Raw genomic sequence first — 20,731 nt, forward strand, 5'->3', positions numbered from 1 at the left:
ACTAAAGTCCTTAGGGTCCATTTCCTGAGGAACATTAATTCCCTCAGCTCCCTTTTAAGACAAAGGCTAAATAATAATACATTTTATTTATATATTGCTTTACATGGTAGGCTACTCAATGACACTTTACAGTAAAACCAGCACATTTATCACATAAAACAGAAACATGAAACTAGCATATTTAAAGCAATTAAAACACAGTGTAGCCCACAACTCTGTTGAGATGAAAATGTGGAGTGACTAAGTAGATAATTTTACATCCTTACACATTCAGTTGGGTCCGCTATCTGATACATATATTTACCTAAGTGTCAAATGATGAAAAATATGCAGAAAGCACCTACAATGGAATTTGATATTAGTACTGATGCATTATGCGGAAACTTAATGGGTTAATTTAATGAAGCTGAATTTGAACAACTTAATAGATGTTTTATAATCTCTGTAACAGTTATTTTTATTTTAGAAACTTAAAATGTGTTTATGTAAATTCTGAAAAGCATAGAATTTGTCAAAGTAGCATGAAATAGGGCTGTTGGTGAGTTTGCAGGTGCAGTGAACATTTCCATGGTAACAGGGAGTTCCACCAATCAGATATGTCACTGTAAAAAATAGAATGTTGGCACATCAAAGGAATGCTTTTGATCCTTTAATGCGGATCAAAGGTGCTTACGATGTTCCATCTACACCATTTAATGCATATACACATCATCTTTCTTATTGATTAATATAATTTAATGATCCTCAGTGGGGAAATTACAATTTACACTCTGTTTATTACACACACACAGGGCTGTAATACACACACACAGGACCTATTCATGCACACGTGAGAGAACTGCAGTAAGGACATCTGACCCCGACGTGATTTGAACACGCAACCTTCTGATCTGGAGTCAGACACGCTACCATTGCGCCACGAGGTCTGCTGATTAATGCATGTACACATCATGTTTCCTTTTGATTAATGCACATCTGTTCTTTTTAAGGCATATACACATATGCCTATACATTATATACCTATACGTTCTTTTTGAGTAATACATACAAACATCATCTTTCTTTTTGATTAATATAATTTAATCTATAATATTTATTGATCCCCAAGTGGGGAAATTACAATTTACACTCTGTGTACACTTTGTTAGTAATCACACACAGGCCTGAAACACACACACGCTCAGGATCTATTCAAGCACTAATGGAGAGATGTGAGAGTGAGTGGGCTACCAGCTGGACCAGCGCCTTGAGCGGTTGGGGGGGTATCTGGCAGCTCCCAGGATGTGACGTGGCATCCAACCACACTCTGTAATTTGGTCCGCATGGGGACTTGAACTGGCGACCCTCCGGTTCCCAACGCAGCTCCCTACATGTGCCAACATTCTATTTTTTACAGTGACATATCTGATTGTAACGGCAAATGTCAGGAAATATGGAGAGGTGCATTAAGACATCTTAAGACATCTTTTTAAAGCAGATGGACTTTTCCTTAAAGGAGAATTCCAGTCAATTTCAGGTATTATATCTAATAGGTTATTTATTATAGGTTATGCAATATATTCAATACACCAGAGTAGTATGTAGTATGACCTGTAGTTTGCATCACAGTGTGTGCGTGTGTGTGTGTGGGTGTCTCTATGCGTGTGTGTGTATCTATATAGCTGTGTGTGTGAGTGTGTGTCTCTGTTTGTGTGTGTGTGTGTCCCTTAGTGTCTCTGTGTGTGTCCCTGTGTGTCCCTGTGTGTGTGTGTGTGGCTTTGAGGAAGTGTTTCCTCGGTGCTTTGCTGTCAGATGGGTCAGATTGGCCGACTCCGAGACGGTGTTATCCGTCTTCAGCTTCCTGCTTCACCTCCAAAGAGTAGCCTAGGTATCATCATAAGGCTATTAGTGTTTCATTCAGAAATGTTCATAAATGTTAATATATTACTTATATATTATATTACTTATATATTGGCAAGGCAAGAAAGCTTTATTTGTAGAGCACATTTCAGCAACAGGGCAATTCAAAGTGCTTTACACAAAATCAGTTAAACAGATAAATCACAAGTACAAACAGTTAAAAATCATAAGCATTAAAAACTGATAAAACACATGAATAGACAGTTAAAAACAAAATAGAAACATTAGGACACATAAAACACAAGAATAAAAGTTACAGTGCAGCATAAGAAATTTAAAGAAATGAGCAGTCATTTAAAGAAAGGCAGCATCAAAAAGGAAGGTCTTCAGCCTTGATTTAAAAGAACTGAGAGTAGCAGCAGATCTGCAGGTTTCTGGGAGTTTATTCCAGATATGAGGAGCATAGAAACTGAAAGCTGCTTCACCCTGTTTAGTTCTGACTCTGGGGACAGAAAGTAGACCTGTCCCAGATGACCTGAGAGGTCTGGGGGGGTCATAGTGTAGTAGCAGATCAGAAATGTATTTTGGACCTAAACCGTTAAGGGATTTATAAACTAGCAAGAGTACTTTGAAATCAATTCTTTGAGACACAGGAAGCCAGTGTAAAGACTTCAGAACTGGAGTGATATGATCCAGTCTCTTGGTCTTAGTGAGGACCTGAGCAGCAGCGTTCTGAATCAGCTGCAGCTGTCTGATTGATTTTTTAGGGAGACCTGTAAAGACACCGTTACAGTAGTCAAGTCTACTGAAGATGAAAGCATGGACCAGTTTTTCCAAATCCTGTTGACACATGTGTCACACACCGGATACTCGTTTCAGCCGGGTACTCAGATCACCCCTAGTACTTACATACTTAGTAACCAGTAAAACAATATTATTTTATATTATTATTATTGATATTAAATACACATCAACTTTCTTTTTGAATTATGCATAAACACATCAAATTTATTTTTGTTTAATGCATACACACATTCATTATGTCATCATCACTATTCATTATGTCATCAACTTTTTTTATAGATTAATGCATATATACATCAACTTTCTTTTTATTATATAATCACCATTCATTATGACATCAACTTTCTTTTTAATAAATGCATACAAATCAAATTTATTTTTGATTAATGTATATACACATCAACTTAATTTTAGATTTATGCATACAAACATCAAATGTCTTTTTGATTAATGCATATGCGCATCAAGGTTTTTTTTTATTTCTGCATATACATATCAACTTTCTTATGATAAATGCATATACACATCAACTTTCTTTTTTATTAATGCATATACACATCAACTTTCTTTTATATTAATGCATATACACATCAACTTTCTTTTTGATTTATCATCACCATTCATTATGTAATCGTAACTATTCATTATGACATCAACTTTCTTTTTGATTAATGCATATACACATCATTACAATTTTAGCATTTTCTGGGACCGCAGACATCTTTTTAAAGCAGATGGACTTTTCCTTAAAGGAGAATTCCAGTCAATTTCAACACGTAGCTCTGTAGTTTGTACATTAGGAGGTCTGTCAGTGGAGAGAGAAATGAAACCAATCGGTGGTGTCTACCCCGTGTTATCCTCCTGCTAGAGTTAGCACCCAACAGCCTTAAACAGGGACAGTTAGTTTAAACCTGTTTTTATCACTCCAAATCCCCTTTGTGAAAACAAGGACAAGGAGTGAAACACACACACACACACACACACACACACACACACACACACACACACACACACACAGTTCATTTTGTCATGTTGCTACTTGTGCATGTGAAGCACCAGTGTTGGCACACACGTGCATGCACACACAGATACACATACACACAGTTTATATTGTCATGTTGCCAATGTTCGAACACACATGCATGCACGCACACACAGAAACACAGCTAAGGAAATGCACTTAGTTCCATTCCATCAATGTTTTTATTTAAAAATCCAATCCAAACCCAACAAGAGAACTGACAGCAGAACTAGAACACTGACAGAGTTCCAGTACATTTCCATCCAACCCTTTGGAGAGGTAAGTCCCACTCTACAGCAGAGCTAAAACTACTTTTACTGAACTGTTTCTGTTTAGTAGAGCTGGATGGTGATGGGGAAGGAGTACATTCACTTCTCTCACATATGTCTTTCAAATGAATAACTTTTTTATCAGTTATTTTCCAACTAGCAGTACAGTAAGACGTGCTGTGATCAGGAGATGCAAATACACTTTTTCTTTGGGCTCTGTACCAAATTTGGTGAAGTTTGGCCCTTAGGGGGCGCTATCATCACCGTTCATTGGTTTTCTATAAAAGGTCAATGCATTTCAGTGGGAGAATTGCAACATGTCTGCCACAGTAAATGCTATAAACATGAAACCTGTGATGATTGTTTGTCATGCCTCTCTGAGGCAGTTATGACCGTAGACATATAAAGAGCAGACGCCACATCGACCGCTACTGCCTACTGGCACTGACGAGCCGTGGGGCGGCCATCTTGGATCGGTCACCAGCTCCACTCAGTGGAACGTGTTTGGCAGGTGCAATGAGGTGTCAGCGCATTTAATACATCATACCTCACTGAATACCGAACTGATTTTCCGCGTTCTTTTGTTGCAAAGGTCATACATGTAGCTATGATACAGAACAGTACTAGAATATTCTGATGTGATATAAAGTCACCAGACGTCTGAGATCAAAACTGGGAACATAATCCCTGAAAATGGAGAAACATGGGGACATTTCCAGTTTGACTGTCAATCTGATTGAAAAACCTAATGTTGTGTCTTTAAAAACAGAACAGGGACAGAGGTAGTTTTTTATGTGATGGAGGCTATGATTGGTATTATGCAAATCACACACTATAAATATGGTAGAGAAGAAGAAACAGATAGTGGCAGTAAAGTCAGATATTTTAATAAGTAGAAGAAACAATATGATTATATTATTAGAGTCTACTTGAAGCTTTTTATATTTGTCTCTCTCTCACACACACACACACACACACACACACACACACACACACACTGTACTACCACGTTGTTCTGCATCCATCTCCTCCCAGCCCTTGACATTTAGCAGTCCCACTCCCCACACACATATACACACACAGACACAGACACACAGACACACACACACACACAGACACACACACACACACACACACACACACACACACACACACACACACACTAGGGCTGCACGATATTGACAAAATGTGATATTGCAATATTGATTATGAATACTGCAATATCAATATGTTTTCTGATATTTTTGCTGTTGCGCCACAAGGTCTACTTACTAATGCATATACACATCAACTTTCTTTTAGATTAATGCATATACACATCAACTTTCTTTTACATTGTCCTTCGGGTCCAGGGGACCCGTGGCATTGGCCTTGTGGGTCCTTGGGACCCGTGGCATTGTCCTTTGGATCCCGGGGACCCTTGACTTTGTCCCTTGGGTCCTTTTTATGGGTGTTACAGCAGGTATGAGTAGTTTCCATTTTTGTGGATGAAATAAACTTGACATGCCGTTAAGTTTACTCTTCAGCAGGTGGAGACATTTCATTTCAGACACAGATGCTTTGTTAAACATTAACAGACTAGAAATAGACTTAATAGGAATTGGCAGAGGATGGTTTCGATCCATCGACCTCTGGGTTATGGGCCCAGCACGCTTCCGCTGCGCCAAAGTTGGGGAACAATAGTCTGTAAGGGGGGGGGAAGAAGAGGAAAAAGGGGAAGAGGGAGGGAAGAAGGAAAAAGAGGAAAAGGAAGAGGAAAAAGGAGGAAAAAAGAAGAAATGAGAGAAAAGATGAGAAAGATGCTAAATTACACACATAGTGTAAGAGTTTTATAGTTTCTATTAAGTCAGATTTTAATTTAATTGCTGAAATTTGAATGTTTCTGGGAAATAAGGGAAGTTTAACGTAGATTCAAAGGTCATAGGTTCGATCCCCACCTAGCACCAGATCTTAGGTTCAATCCCCACCTAGCACATGATCTTAGGTTCTGTCCCCACCTAGTGCCAGAAGATCCAATTACACTGTCCACAACTTTGTTGTTTTACTAAACAAAGTTTTGGAGGAATAAGATATTAGTAAGGTTGGGAAACAATTTAAACAAATAATTTATAACGTTTAGATTGACTTTTGAACAATATTTCTGATTTTAGTACGGCATACATTTAGTAATCGAGCTATATTTGGTCAATATTAAAAGTTAGTCTTTATAATAAGTATTGTTTAGTAATAAATAATTTTCTTTTTCTTTAAACAATGTATGACAGGTAAAACCAAGCATTTGTAGTTCTCTTTTCTCTAAAAGCTAGTATGTCTTACAGTAATCATTGCAGGGAAGTAGGGTGTATAAAGGCAAGTCATATGCTCAGCAGTGTGTACACTATAATTTGGAATAATATTTAAATGAAGCCAATTAATATAATACATGCCAACTTTATTACATTATTGATCTCAACAAAACAATATGTCTTTAGGTAATGAATAATATTGTTTAGCACAAGAAATGACTGACTATACAAAGGTTTTTACGCCAGGGAGGAAAATAAGAGAATCAACAAACTAATTATGTACAAAGATTAAAACACACATAACATATAAATCACAATACATCATAGTATTGTATGCATAGTAAAATTTTGTTACCATTACACCATGGAGAACTTTCGAAGGTTCCATGGTGTAATGGTTAGCACTCTGGACTCTGAATCCAGCGATCTGAGTTCAAATCTCGGTGGAACCTGGTTTTTAAGCCACAGCACAGGTGAAAAAGATCAACCTTTCAACTTTCCACATCTAGTTTAAAGTAAGCTTACAGGTTTAATATCCTTGGTCATTTAGACTGTAAACAGTATGTTGGTGGGGGCATGTTGAGGAGTCACCTGCTTGTTAATGTAATTGGAAGGAGCTCCAAATTTGACAGTATTGACTGGAAGTGATAGGCTTTGAGTTACATGGGGGATACACACTTTGCATTCAGTCTCGTAATCACCATAAAAATTAGGTATCACTGAAATTTGAACTTGTGTTGCTGCAGTCAGAGTATACAGTGCTCATCCTGAATGGGCCAGTATAGTGCATCAGAACTGCTTGTTGAGTGGTCTATTAGCTTTGGAACCCCCCTTTCCCCACAGCTTTCAATTGTCAGATATGGATGGGGGAGTGGGCACTGTGTCCAACCCTTTCTGTGTAAAAAAACCCACTAAAAAAGTCTCTTGGATTAAAGACAAAACCTCTGCGGAGAACCTTTTACCAAATCCAGTTGCCCTTGGCATAGTTCTGATCTTTTGGGGTAATAGCATGGATCAGGAACCAACACATCTGGACTCAATGTGGGCATTGTACGACAATATTTGACACATTTAGACCATGAAGACACTTATTTGAAGATAATTGCACAATATTGACCCAATTGTCAGTCTATTTCCCATCTGGCAGGGACATTTCTGGATTCAGGTGGACATTGTGGACAGAAACATTGGTGGATCTTGAGTCCCACCATAGGATTTGGCCTCTCTTGTACATTGCCTTCACATCCCGTGCAATGTATTGCCAATGTCAAGCACATTGCCACCCTGGGGACTTTCTTCCATGTCTCCATGAACGCCCATATATTTGGGCTGACAGTTGAGAAACCTTCCCTTGTTAACTAGGACATGGATGACTGAGAAACTATATCATGACATGTTTAATTTACTAAATTAGAATTTTTTATACAGGTCTTAATGAAAATTTATTGGATCAGTCAGGATGGCCGAGCGGTCCAAGGTGCTGCGTTCAGGTCGCAGTCTCCACTGGAGGCGTGGGTTAGAATCCAGCTTCTGACAACAATTGTTTTCATTTGGAACTAATGTCTCAGATCAGATTCGTAAATGTATAATGTAAATAGAAAATGTAAATAGTTAGATTTTACTATGCATACAATACTATGATGTATTGTGATTTATATGTTATGTGTGTTTTAATCTTTGTACATAATTAGTTTGTTGATTCTCTTATTTTCCTCCCTGGCGTAAAAACCTTTGTATAGTCAGTCATTTCTTGTGCTAAACAATATTATTCATTACCTAAAGACATATTGTTTTGTTGAGATCAATAATGTAATAAAGTTGGCATGTATTATATTAATTGGCTTCATTTAAATATTATTCCAAATTATAGTGTACACACTGCTGAGCATATGACTTGCCTTTATACACCCTACTTCCCTGCAATGATTACTGTAAGACATACTAGCTTTTAGAGAAAAGAGAACTACAAATGCTTGGTTTTACCTGTCATACATTGTTTAAAGAAAAAGAAAATTATTTATTACTAAACAATACTTATTATAAAGACTAACTTTTAATATTGACCAAATATAGCTCGATTACTAAATGTATGCAGTACTAAAATCAGAAATATTGTTCAAAAGTCAATCTAAACGTTATAAATTATTTGTTTAAATTGTTTCCCAACCTTACTAATATCTTATTCCTCCAAAACTTTGTTTAGTAAAACAACAAAGTTGTGGACAGTGTAATTGGATCTTCTGGCACTAGGTGGGGACAGAACCTAAGATCTGGTGCTAGGTGGGGATCGAACCTGTGACCTTTGAATCTACGTTAAACTTCCCTTATTTCCCAGAAACATTCCAATTTCAGCAATTAAATTAAAATCTGACTTAATAGAAACTATAAAACTCTTACACTATGTGTGTAATTTAGCATCTTTCTCATCTTTTCTTTCATTTCTTCTTTTTTCCTCCTTTTTCCTCTTCCTTTTCCTCTTTTTCCTTCTTCCCTCCCTCTTCCCCTTTTTCCTCTTCTTCCCCCCCCCCCCTTACACACTACTGTTCCCCAGCTTTGGCGCAGTTGGTAGAGCGGAGGACTATAGAGGCATAAAATTGAGATCCTTAGGTCGCTGGTTCAAATTTTGCTCGAAGGAGCATTTTTTTCCAGATTTTACGTTTGGGGATCAATAAAGAATTTCGGATTCTGATGTAGAGATGGACGGATGACCCAAAAGCATATTGCTTCTTGCCAAGACATAACAAGAATAAAAGAAGAGGTGGGGGAGACAGAGTTAAGCCCTGACAGAATAGAGAACTACAGACAAAAGATGTGAAATAGTGCAACCAGAGAGAGTAAGTGTGACCAGAAGAATTGGAAAAAAACTAGAACTATAAAAGACAAACCATTCTTCAAGAAATCTTTATTGTGTTGACATGGGCCCTCATTTATGAAATGTGCTAAAACAGGTGTAGGACGGGCGTACGCCGATTCCCACCCAAAGTTCGGCATTTATCAATTTGAACGTGAGCGTAGGCTGCAAAAATTCTCACGTCTGGTCTGACCTTGTGTACTTAAGTTTACGCAGACACCGTCATCACATTTAAGAGTAAACATAATACAATATAAAACTAGAAGAAGGCAGTGCAGTACAGCTCAATCCAGCAGGGGAGAGTTCTAGCCCAACCAGGCTCCTCTCTTTACTCTGTCTTTCTTAATTACACTGTGATAGTTTTAGACTGCCGGGGGACTTCCTTTGACACACTGAGCTCCTCTCTCCTTTATCTTTCCATTTGTGTGCATCCATGTCCCAGAATTACTTCAGTCTGTGTTACCACGTTTGCAGTGAACGTTGTATTGTCCAGCAGAAAGGCAACAGGTGTGTTACTTTTCGACTATGATTCATACCATAGCAGTGCAATCATTTTTCCCAGGTTTGATTTCCAGCCATCACAGTTGCATTTAAAGGTTTTGAAGCCATTTACAACATTAACATTACATGTTTTACCCAGATTTCTTCTTTTATTCAGTGATATTTCAATTTCCTTGCGGGAGTTGGAACCCTGGTCACTAGCTCATTGTATTCTTGCATGACAGGCAAACCTCTAGGAGGCACTGTAGCTTAGTGGTTAAAGCACCTGTCTTGCTGAAGTTGACTAGAAAGAGGAATTAAAAAAATCATCTTTTGGAAAGTGATCTTAAAGGGGTGATGGAATGCAAAAACGATTTTACCTTGTCATATGTGAATAAGCATTAAGTCTGTTGATGTTCAACAAAGCATCTGTTGCTGCAAGTGTCTGAAGTGAAATGTCTCCACCTGCTGAAGAGTAAACTTAATTTCATGTCAAGTTTATTTCATCTATAAAAATGGAAACTACATGGCCCATACCCGCCGTAACACCCATAAAACTGGAGCATAATAAAATAAATATACTACAATACAAGTAAATAAATACAGTAAAATAGAGACTGTAAAACATGTACATTTAAATACCAAGTCTCTTGCTGTTCCTTGACTAGTTGGCCACCCCTGCTTTGCATCGCTCCAGGTAAGTAGAAAGCAATCTGTTATGCACCTTTGCATTGCACTAAAATGTCAAAATTTGGACTTAAATCCAAAATAACATTACATTAGTGTTAAACTAATGAGGAAGAATTTGATAAATGTAAATCAACCAAAAACCAGTCCAGGAACTTGCTCTTTCAAATATTACACGTGAATCTGTCAAGTCCTGACCATTCCCTGACCGGGAATTGAACCCAGACCGCAACGGTGAGAGCACCAAATCCTAGCCACTAGACCATCAGGGAGTCAAATCTATCAAATTTATCTTTGTAGATGTGAGTTTCCTTTTCACTTACTGGAATGACTCATATTGTTTTAGGCGAGGAATGGCTCGAGCTTGCTAGAGCTTCAGAAGGCAGGACATGACAGATTACACATCTGTCACATAGTCAGTTTGTATTCTTAACCCTCTGAACCCAAGAGACTCGTGCACGAGCAAAAACAGCACCTCTGATTCATAGTTTAATCATTTAATAACCATAAATGATAGACTTACCAAAAATTGCAGCTAAAAGCTAACAAGTTAGCGTTTACGGAGGTCTCTTCTGGGTCTTTCTAGCCTCTACAGGTGATTTTTATCCAGCCTGGAACCTGTGCCTTTTTCGGGGTCATTGAGCATTAAATCCATATCGTCACATCCACGATTTATCCACTTTATGTCTATAATTCATCGCGTTTTTGCTTATTTATGCCACTAGCTCCGGGCTCCGTGTCTGCCCTCTGTTTACGGAAGAGAAGGAAGTAATATGCCCATATATGGGAGACAACGTCACACAAAGAGTATGGAGTCCTAAAGAGATCAATCTTCCTAGTCACACTGTGGTCACACTAGTCTAGTATGCGATATAAGATGCTATAGCGGAACAAAATAGATATTTACCGTTTTATAGAGGAAATGGCCCCACTGGTTTGAGATTTGGGATATATTTGGGCCTTATTTGAAGAATTGTAAATAGTATGTGCTTTATATGAGTTATAATGTTTATTATGTTTATTTTTGCATATAGGAGAACTGTTTTAGACACACAAATGTTTGTGTAGCATTGCTGTGTGTGCTGTGTGTATTATTATAAGTAAATGGCATAAGTAAATGTCATGAGGGCAAAAGCGTCTGGACTTTCTTTGAAAAAATGTATGTATTTTGTCAACTGTATATGTTATAATGATTATTTCTTCACAGTGTGACTCCCAAGACATATGAGAAGTGTTTTAGAGAGGAAAATGGCTTAGGTTTTACTGCTCTGTCTGTGATATCAATACATGTCTGTGAGATTCATGCTCCGTTTTATTTGTCTTTAAGGTCCTACAACCGTTAACATTCAAGTGACCTCACTGCAGCCCAAATCTTCTAATAACCCAGTTTGTCCTAAAAAAATGATGTTCATATCTTGACTGTAGACCACAGGGTTGATGTTTTACAAGCTTTTTTTATCAAATAAATCCAGACGGACAATGAACTGTAAAAATGGACACAAGCTGCATTGTCCAGTGATGGTGGAATAGTGGTGAGCATAGCTGTCTTCCAAGCAGTTGACCTGGGTTTGATTCCCAGCCATCGCAGTAGTTTTCATTGTGTGGTTACTTGCTTTATTTGTCAAGAAGTAACCAGAAAGCTTACTTGCCAAACCCGATTTGATAAAACAATGGATATCTGTTATGGTACAATTAAGGGAGCATGTCAATCAATCAAGCTGCCTCCACGAGGATCCACAGAAACAGGCAGTGCACTACGATTTGCACTTTGCCTTTGTTTGGTAACTACTAATAACCAATTGAAAAGTTTATGAACATTTGTGCAAAGAGGTAAAATGCTGCTTTTCAGGTTGTCGTGGCCGAGTGGTTAAGGCGATGGACGCAGGTTTGAGTCCTGCTGTCAACGAAAGGCTTTGTTTAAGAGACAACCAACATTATTTCGGCATAACCGACATTTATTTTTCTTGCTTTACAACTTTTTAGGAATATTTCAACATACTTTTAAGGAAGTGAATATGACTTTTTACGTTTTTGTCGACATACTATACCATGACTTTTTATGAAATTTTTCGACATACTTTACTATGACTTTTTATGAGTTTTTATGAATTTTTGACATACTCTACTATGAATTTTTTTGACATACTATGACTCTTTTGAAAAGGGGGAATTAGCTTGAATGGTAGAGCGCTTGCTTAGCATGCGAGAGGTAGCGGGATCAATGCCCACATTCTCCAGAGGACTTTAGATTCTTCTTGCTTTACAACAAGAACTACAAATTTGGACTTTTTACGACATACTACACTACGACTTTTTAGGAATATTTCGAAATACTTTTAAGCCTCGTTTAGCGTCTACGTGACTAGGATCCTGCGGACAGTATAGGAGAGGACAACTAGAAAGCGGCTAGTTTAAGGTGACCAGGGGTCCCCGTGTTTGCTGACCTGTCCCCGGCTGGATCTGTCCTGGTGTTCACTGTAACTGACAGACCCAAAATTGGAATAAAAGAAAAAAAAACACTGACCAAACGGAGCCGGTAGTCACAAAGACAGCCAGAGCCAGAAAAAAAATTACTGATTATTTACATGGAGTCTGGTGGACATATGCTGCTCTAGACACGCTATAAGTAGAGATTATTTACATGGAGTCTGGTGGAGATATGCTGCTTTAGACACGCTATAAGTAGTGATTATTTACATGGAGTCTGGTGGAGATATGCTGCTCTAGACCCGCTAAAAGTAGAGATTATTTACATGGAGTCTGGTGGAGATATGCTGCTCTATACACGCTAAAAGTAGTGGTTATTTACATGGAGTCTGTTGGGTTTAACGAACGCAATTTCGTGGATGTTATGTTTTTTAATCTTTAACAGAAAGGTCGACCTTTCCATGATGTTGTCAGACACATTATAATTTATGATAATGTCCTCTTTGGTTTTCCTGGTGTCCTACTAAGTTGATTAACAAGTGGATGTTACTGCCTGTCTGTGTCCACCTGTAGCTTTAGTCTGGACCTGGAAGCCTTAACTTTTACCTCAGACATTGGGTTTGTTTTAGAGAATTAAATACTTTTGTTGAGAAAATATGACTATATTGAATCTAGTAAGGTTGTAGTGGATGGGACTGCCTTTTTTCTTGTAGTTTTACATACTTTTGACCATTCTCTGACCGGTCAGTTGCAATTTAATTATTTGAATAATTCTAAAACAGCATCACAGTGATAAAATTTCATGTCATAATAATCTGTAATTCATATTGACCAAAGAAACCAAATTTAAAAAGGACTTTAAAACCCAAATACAATGTGAATCCCATTACTGTTACATGAAGAAAGAGAATATGTAGAGTATGATTATAAAGAGAAGAGATACAGACAGAATATTTATCAAGTTAAGATTTTATCCTGGAAGCTAAACACAGCTGCTGTTAGTTAAAACCTTTTTTCTTGCTACCTGTCTGTTATTTTTGGATGATAACACTAAGCAGCATGGTCTATGAAGCCTACTAGAGATTCACTCCATTTGGTTTTTGATTAGAGAAACTATCTGATGTGGTCATTGACTTTCCATCAGTTTAGTCTGAATGTGGTCCAGCACAGCTGGATATTAAAGCAACTGTCATCCTACTGTTATGTAGTTAAGACTCCCACCAGCCTGGTACTTGTTGTAGATGTTGTTACACTTTTTAAGGTATTCTTAAAAGAATCAAAATATGCATGGGGCAGTTATGAGCACATCATTTGGCTTCTATCCAGATGTGAATTGTACATTACTAATTTACCCAGACTTCTTTTTTCTGATCATGCTTGTCCCAGTGACCGTTGTAATAACGACAATCACATTTGGTAATTTAGGCTGTGACAGCGGAAAACGGTAAACATGCAGCCGCGTAGACGCATTAATCCAAAGGATGAGGCAAGATTTTATGTTGCTGCTAAAAGTGACAAAGTAGGACTTGAAATCAAGTACATCAGTGCTGTAAAAGGTATGTTAAATCTTCCGGCTGTCTAATTATGATTCAACTTTAATACATATCACTTTTTGCCACTTATTTGTTGTTTTGTCTTTGATGAATTAGGTCGTGGCCTCTTCACCTCTGTTCCATTTGAAAAGGGAGACTGTCTGTTGGAATACAGAGGTGAGCTGATAACTAAGCAAGAATGTGAGAGGAGACAGAATATACCATGACCTCCTCAAAGTGTTCATGTTCAAGTTCAGTTTTGACGGAAAACTGTGGTGGTAAGTATATGTCACTGGTTAATCTAATCAGAATTATAGGACTCTTTTTCTCCCTTCAGGTTAATTTAGTATATTTAGTATAAAAACTGATTGTTTAGAAAATGTAACTTGTGTGATTGTAGTGTTGATGCAGCAAAAAAGGATGGATCGTTTGGCAAACTTGTAAATGACGACCATATAAACCCTAATGCCAAGATGAAGTACATTGCTATGCAAGGGAAGCCCCATCTCTGCTTGTTTGCAGTTGGAGACATAAATCCAGGAGAGGAGATTACCTATGATTATGGTGACTCAGACTGGCCATGGAGATGCAAGGTGGTCAAAATTTGACTTTGTGAAATTGATAGTTCTCATGACAAATGCTTTAACCATAGAACATTTCACATTTCACCAAAATCCAGTAGATTTTTCATCTAGCTTCAGGTGGAACATGATTTATATAGCTTTTGTTAGCACCACCAGCTCTGATGCTACATACCCAGCACACCATAGCAGAGATGACATTGACCATTACAGACTGGTAGAACAAAAACAAAGAAGTCATTAAATGCTATATTCATCAGAGTATAGTTTTCATGCTCCACGGTCTGCAGTATGTTATGTATTTTTTCCTTTTTACAGGGCCTTGATGACAAAATGGCTCCAAAGTCTTTCTATCAGTGCTTACTGTCTTTTTTTTAAAATTCAGATTTCAAATATCCTCTCTAGGACTTTCTCTTTATTGTCCTTTTGTCTCTATCTTCTGCTTCTACAGGTGACCCCTGTGAGCAAGTGCATCCATACAGGTGTCAGCCGACCAAATGAGACCAGTTCAAGGCTCGGCCCACTCACCAACGTTGGACAGGTAAGTTATATCTAATGTACAACTTAGTGAAGTGACTAGTGAGGTTGTCACAGTTTAGAGGGTCCTGTCACCAGATGTGATATAATGTCAATGTTAAGTTGTTTGGTTACATGTAATGGATAGGCACTCTGTTAGTTACATTGGGCTACAACAAGTCAGCTCCTGGAACCGAGGCTAATCACAAATTCCCATCTACAATTTAAAAATATGAAGAAGGTATATCTTCAAATAGAATATGCTATAAATAAGCTGTATAAATAAGATGCTATAAATAACAATAAAATACAATTCAATAAAATAGTAATAATATGTACAAGTCTGATGGCTGATGGTCTGTGTGTGTGTGTGTGTGTGTGTGTGTTAAAGCAACGTCTCTGATTGGTGGGGACTGTTGCCAAGCAAATATCTAGCAAAGGGCAGACTAGAAGATGATCGTTTCTGTAACGTTACAAATTAATTTCCTTAACATTAACCTTAAAATTTAAACACTAACTGAATAACCAAGTTTGAGTGTTTTCTTTTTTTGAAACGTTTTGTTAAGATAAAATCATTTTAATATAACAGATTATTTTTGGTAACTTTTTTTTCTTTAAATATCTCACTAATTTAAAATATACAGCATAAATATATCAAACTGCACTATATGTATAGACCCTTTGGAAGTGACGTCCCACTCTAATCGCACAAATTATGAACGCCATGACGGGCTGCAGAAGAGCTATGCTGTAGGCAGACGGCAAGCCAAATGCATACATGTTGATTCATAAACTATCTGCAGAGCAAGCATGTGTATCGACTGCATTTCTGGTTTAAATGACTGATAAATAATAAAAACATCCACCAGACTCCATTTAAAAAAAACAGTACTTTTGGCGTGTATAGAGTAAACATATGTTCATATGTAAATGAGTAACGCATGTGTTTATTTCCACTAACACTAGAGTTGTGATGGTTAGAAAAGTGTAGAGAAGACCAAAAAAAGCTTTTCATAGTTTTATTTGGTTTCTGTCCAGTTTGAATGAAGTGTGTAATACAATGCTAAAATGAGAGTGGAATGGAGTCTGGTGGGTTTAGCGATGCCTGCCTGAGCAAAATATATATAAATAAAACACCCCAGTTTTGCAAAAATTTTAATTTGTTTTAAAGGTGAAGTGTTAAGTGTCTTATCCCTTCAGAGAAAGACCTTGTAACAACCTATTTAAGACCTTTCTATTTCCCAGAAACAGCTATGACGAACCTAGCACTAAACCAACAAGCCTCCATTTAAAAAACAGTACTTTTAGCGTCTATAAAGCCAACATATGTCCACGTGGAAATTGGTAAAGTGTGCGTTGATTTCTACCAACACCAAAGTAGTGATGGTTGGAAAAGTGTGATTTGGGAGAAACCGTGCTTGATATCTGAATGCCCATTCAGCCCAATAAACACCAAAGTCCTGTCTTCAGTTTCAATTTGTAACTATGTTTCTACGTTAAAGTATGGCGATGCAGCATGGAGGTGTTGTTTTGAGCGATGTTGAGTGATTTCCCTAAGATTTCCCATTAAAGTCTATGAGGAATTTTGCACCGTTTTTCGCAGATTGCAGATTTTGCAGATTAGTCACGTTTTCATGTATTTTGTGTGCACGTGTTGGCAACGCTCCTTAACCTATAGTAGCCTACTAACGTTAGCTACTTCATGACAGCTAGCTACTATCCGGTTAACAGTCCGCTAGCATGTCTATACGCTCTAACTTAGCTAAATGTTTTAGAATACTTAAGTAACATTACCGTTGTTTATCTTGTCATGCTGCTTTCAGTAGATGGCAGCTGATTAGACAACAAAACAACAATAACAGGTTTACTAACGTTACTTCTCTATGGTAATTAATTCCGTTAACGTTAAAAAAACATACAATTAGTGCAGAAATGCATCCCTTTCTCTATTTCCCTGAGACAGTGAACTAACTATAAACCAGCAGAAGTAACCGAGCTCCAGCAGCTGTTTGCTAGTCTTTTAGCTTGTGATATACGTTACAGCTTTCAGGGCCAATGACTTACGCTCCGCCAATAAGAGAATCCTGACGTGTTGTTTCATGTTTCCTCTCTATTTGACAAAGAGTCAAGCTGCAGTATTACACTGATATTTAATTTTATGTGAATGTCTAATTTTGAATGTTTCTGTAACCGTCATGACTAACCATAGACTATAATAATAATATTAATGGACAGAGCGTGTGTGACGTCACCCATCAGTCTGTAGAGATCTGATATGAGTTGTCAAGTTTGCGTTTATGGGTGCAGCCATCCTGGTTGTGGATGTGATGATTTTAGACGAGAGGGCGGAGTGAGAGAGGAGCCACAGACCGGTGGGCGGGATATAGAGTCTATGGGCGGGATTTGACTGACGTTAGCTGAGAGTTAGCAACGCTGCTCTACCGTTACTTCAGCTAACCACTTTCACTGGCAATGTGGATGCAACTGCTGCTGAAAGCTAGCCTACATAATTCAAGGTAAGATGTAGCTTTGCTAGGTTTCAAGTATATCTTTATCCCATAGTTAGTACAAATAAGAGGAGTCACATTGTAAAGTAAATGTATCTGAAGTTACCATGTAAATTGTCTGTAACGTTAGCTTGCCACTTAGCTAGCTATGGTAAAACATGCTAACCTTCATTTTCTGCAAATCAAAGTTTACTGTTCTAAATTTAAACGTAGTGTCAGCAAAATGCGAAATGGTGATTGGTAATGCTTATCACTATTTAACGCTAACTATTAACACATGTATAACTAAGTTTCTTATAACGTTTAGCTAACTGTAAAAACCATAATGCACCAATAATGTCGTGCTACTGTTTGCCCTGTCAGTCTAAAGTTGGTGTATTTAACCTTGACATGCTGTTAAGAGCTAATGTTAGCGGAAATAAGCTAATTTAACTAAGTTACAGTTACAATAAAGAACAATGGACTGTTGTTGATTCATGTGTATTCTCCTAGATAATTAATAAAGTACAGTTGCATGCTAGTGTGCATAGATATTTAACATAAGGGGCTTAAACGGAAATTGTGATTCTTTCTTTCAGAAATAGGATTGCTGAGAGCCAAGATGGCAAGTTTGCCTTTACCTTAACCCACAGCAGTGTTTTATGTGTGGAACTTACATTGGATTGTAAAAGGTGAACTGCACTATTTAATGTGCAATAAAAGGTCTTTTTAGAAATACTTTTGTTGTTTTTCTGAAGTGACTATAGGGACATACAGTATTGTAGTCATACAAGAAGACATGAATTTGTAATTAAGTCAAGTGTAATTGGAAATGCACTAGGTGCTGTTCAATTTGTGTAGGGTTATTGTAAATTCATAACAAGTATGATCACAAATTGCAAAGGAAAAAAAACGTATTCAATCTAATGATAAAATCAAATGCAGATTTTTAGAGTAAAACTAAACCATACAAGGACATGCAATGTCAAGATCAAAGTCTAACAGTTTAAATACAATAAAATATACATACAACATATAAATGATGTACTTACTGTACTTCTGAAGTGGTAACTATTAGGAACAGGACCCAAATGTAGACAGAACACAGAGACAGGAGTGTGAATTAACAGGTTTATTTAAAGTACTCAAGTATCAAGTCTAGATTTTTGAGGGGGAAAAGCACGTTCAGGTTTCCCGGTGAACAGGTCTGGTGGTTTCCAGGAAGGCGCGAGTCCGTCAGAGGAGGACAGTAAGCCGGCTAGTGGTGGGGGGTCCAGTGGATGGCAGGAGTGAAGCAGGAGTCAGGTTCCAATGGCAGCTGAGGCACAAGAGAAAGGATAGTAACAGGCAAATGCACAAATAAGTCAACACACTCTTAAAACTGCTGGGTTAAAAATAACCCAACTTGGGTCATATTGGTAACCCAGTGCTGGGTCAAATATGGACCGATCCATCGCTGGGTTGTTTTGACCCAGCAGGGTTGGGTTATGGCTTGGCATGCTGGGTTATATTTTATACCCAACAACTGGTTAAAATAACCATGTTGTTGGATTAAAACGACCAAAAATGGGTTAGAAAAATACAACCCATTTTCTGGGTTATCTGTATTTTTTTTTTTCACTTGATTTTCACGTTAAGAAATGTATTGATGATATTATGAAATAATCAAAAACATCCCAGCATTTTGTTTTATTGCTTCAAGCCAAATATATTTACTTTAGACAAAATAAACATTACAATTAATTTCAGTTAACATTACAAATAGTATAAAAGAATACAAAAGTAATTTTACATTCTTGATTTAAAACATGTGATGCGTCACTTATTACATCACTAAACGGACAAAAAGTCACAATTTCTTAAACTTCATGCATTGAACTTTCAAACCAACTGTTAAATGTTAAAGCGCCCAAAAAACAATCTCTTTTTTCTGGGATTTGGGGGTTATTTGTGTCTCTGGTACACACACACACACACACCACACACACACACACACACACACACACAATAAAAACCATCCATGGTGTCTGAGTGAGATCTGGTTCCTGAATGTCCTCTGTCTTCAGTGCAGAATATGGGCCCTTTAACTCAACCGTGTGACATAGCCTACATAGAAATTAAAAAACTGCATAGTAGCTAACTGAGCTCGCATTAATTTGACAGCGTTAGATTCATGTCCTGGTCTCTGAAACACGGTTGTCTGGATGAACTCCCAAACTTTAGCACAAAGTTTTGGATAACCGACATAGAAGACCAAGAACGCCATGAGACAGACGTCCACAGCAGCCAAAGAGACGGCTGCTCCAAGGCCCCCCCCCCATTCACAATGAAAAAAGCTTGTGAACACTGATGTCCTTCCCCCAGCATTAGAATGTATGGGGGCTCTGTGCTGGATCTCATCAGGTACTCTGCCATGTTGGTAGCAATCTGAAAGAAAGAAAAAAAAAAAAAGAATAAATACAAATATAATATTCTTAACAAGCCTAGGGAGCCTAGCCTTTGCCTAGTCCTAGATTTCAAGAATAAAAGACATATCAAAATGAAACAGAACGCAAGGACACTTGATTAATCTGATATAGAACCCCATTATATGAGCTGATATTCAATAATCACATTACTGGATATGAAAACAGTAAATGCTGCTTTGGATGTGAAGGTTTTTAAAAGTGACGGTCTGAACTCACAGGCTGGACATCGATGAAGGCCCTGCTTGGACGGACAACTCTTGTCCCCGGTCTGTAAGGTGCATCTGGGAGTAGAACCGTCAGCAGCTGCAAGGCTATATCGCCTTGTTTGTCTGTAAAAAATAATAAAAATGCAATAAAACAAAATGCATGCAATATTAAACATATTTGTAACTAACCCATGCAGCATAGACTTGGACAATTTTTTTGTGTGAATTCATAAAAGGCCCATTCAACTATGCTGGGCTGATTTAGTTGGCACCAGCTCT

General features: G+C 37.7%; 2 non-coding genes across 2 annotated transcripts; one reads left to right on the forward strand and one right to left on the reverse strand.

Moving 5' to 3' along the window:
• Positions 1-854: 854 nt before the first annotated feature.
• trnaw-cca (transfer RNA tryptophan (anticodon CCA)) lies at positions 855-926 on the reverse strand. The gene has a single exon. It is a non-coding gene; the product is annotated as a tRNA-Trp (tRNA).
• Positions 927-6,598: 5,672 nt separating this feature from the next.
• On the forward strand, positions 6,599-6,670 carry trnaq-cug (transfer RNA glutamine (anticodon CUG)). Its single transcript has one exon. It is a non-coding gene; the product is annotated as a tRNA-Gln (tRNA).
• The last annotated feature ends 14,061 nt before the right edge of the window (positions 6,671-20,731 follow it).

The sequence above is a fragment of the Etheostoma spectabile genome, unplaced genomic scaffold, assembly GCF_008692095.1.
Source record: "Etheostoma spectabile isolate EspeVRDwgs_2016 unplaced genomic scaffold, UIUC_Espe_1.0 scaffold00001657, whole genome shotgun sequence".
In the NCBI taxonomy this organism is placed as follows: Eukaryota; Metazoa; Chordata; class Actinopteri; order Perciformes; family Percidae; genus Etheostoma; species Etheostoma spectabile.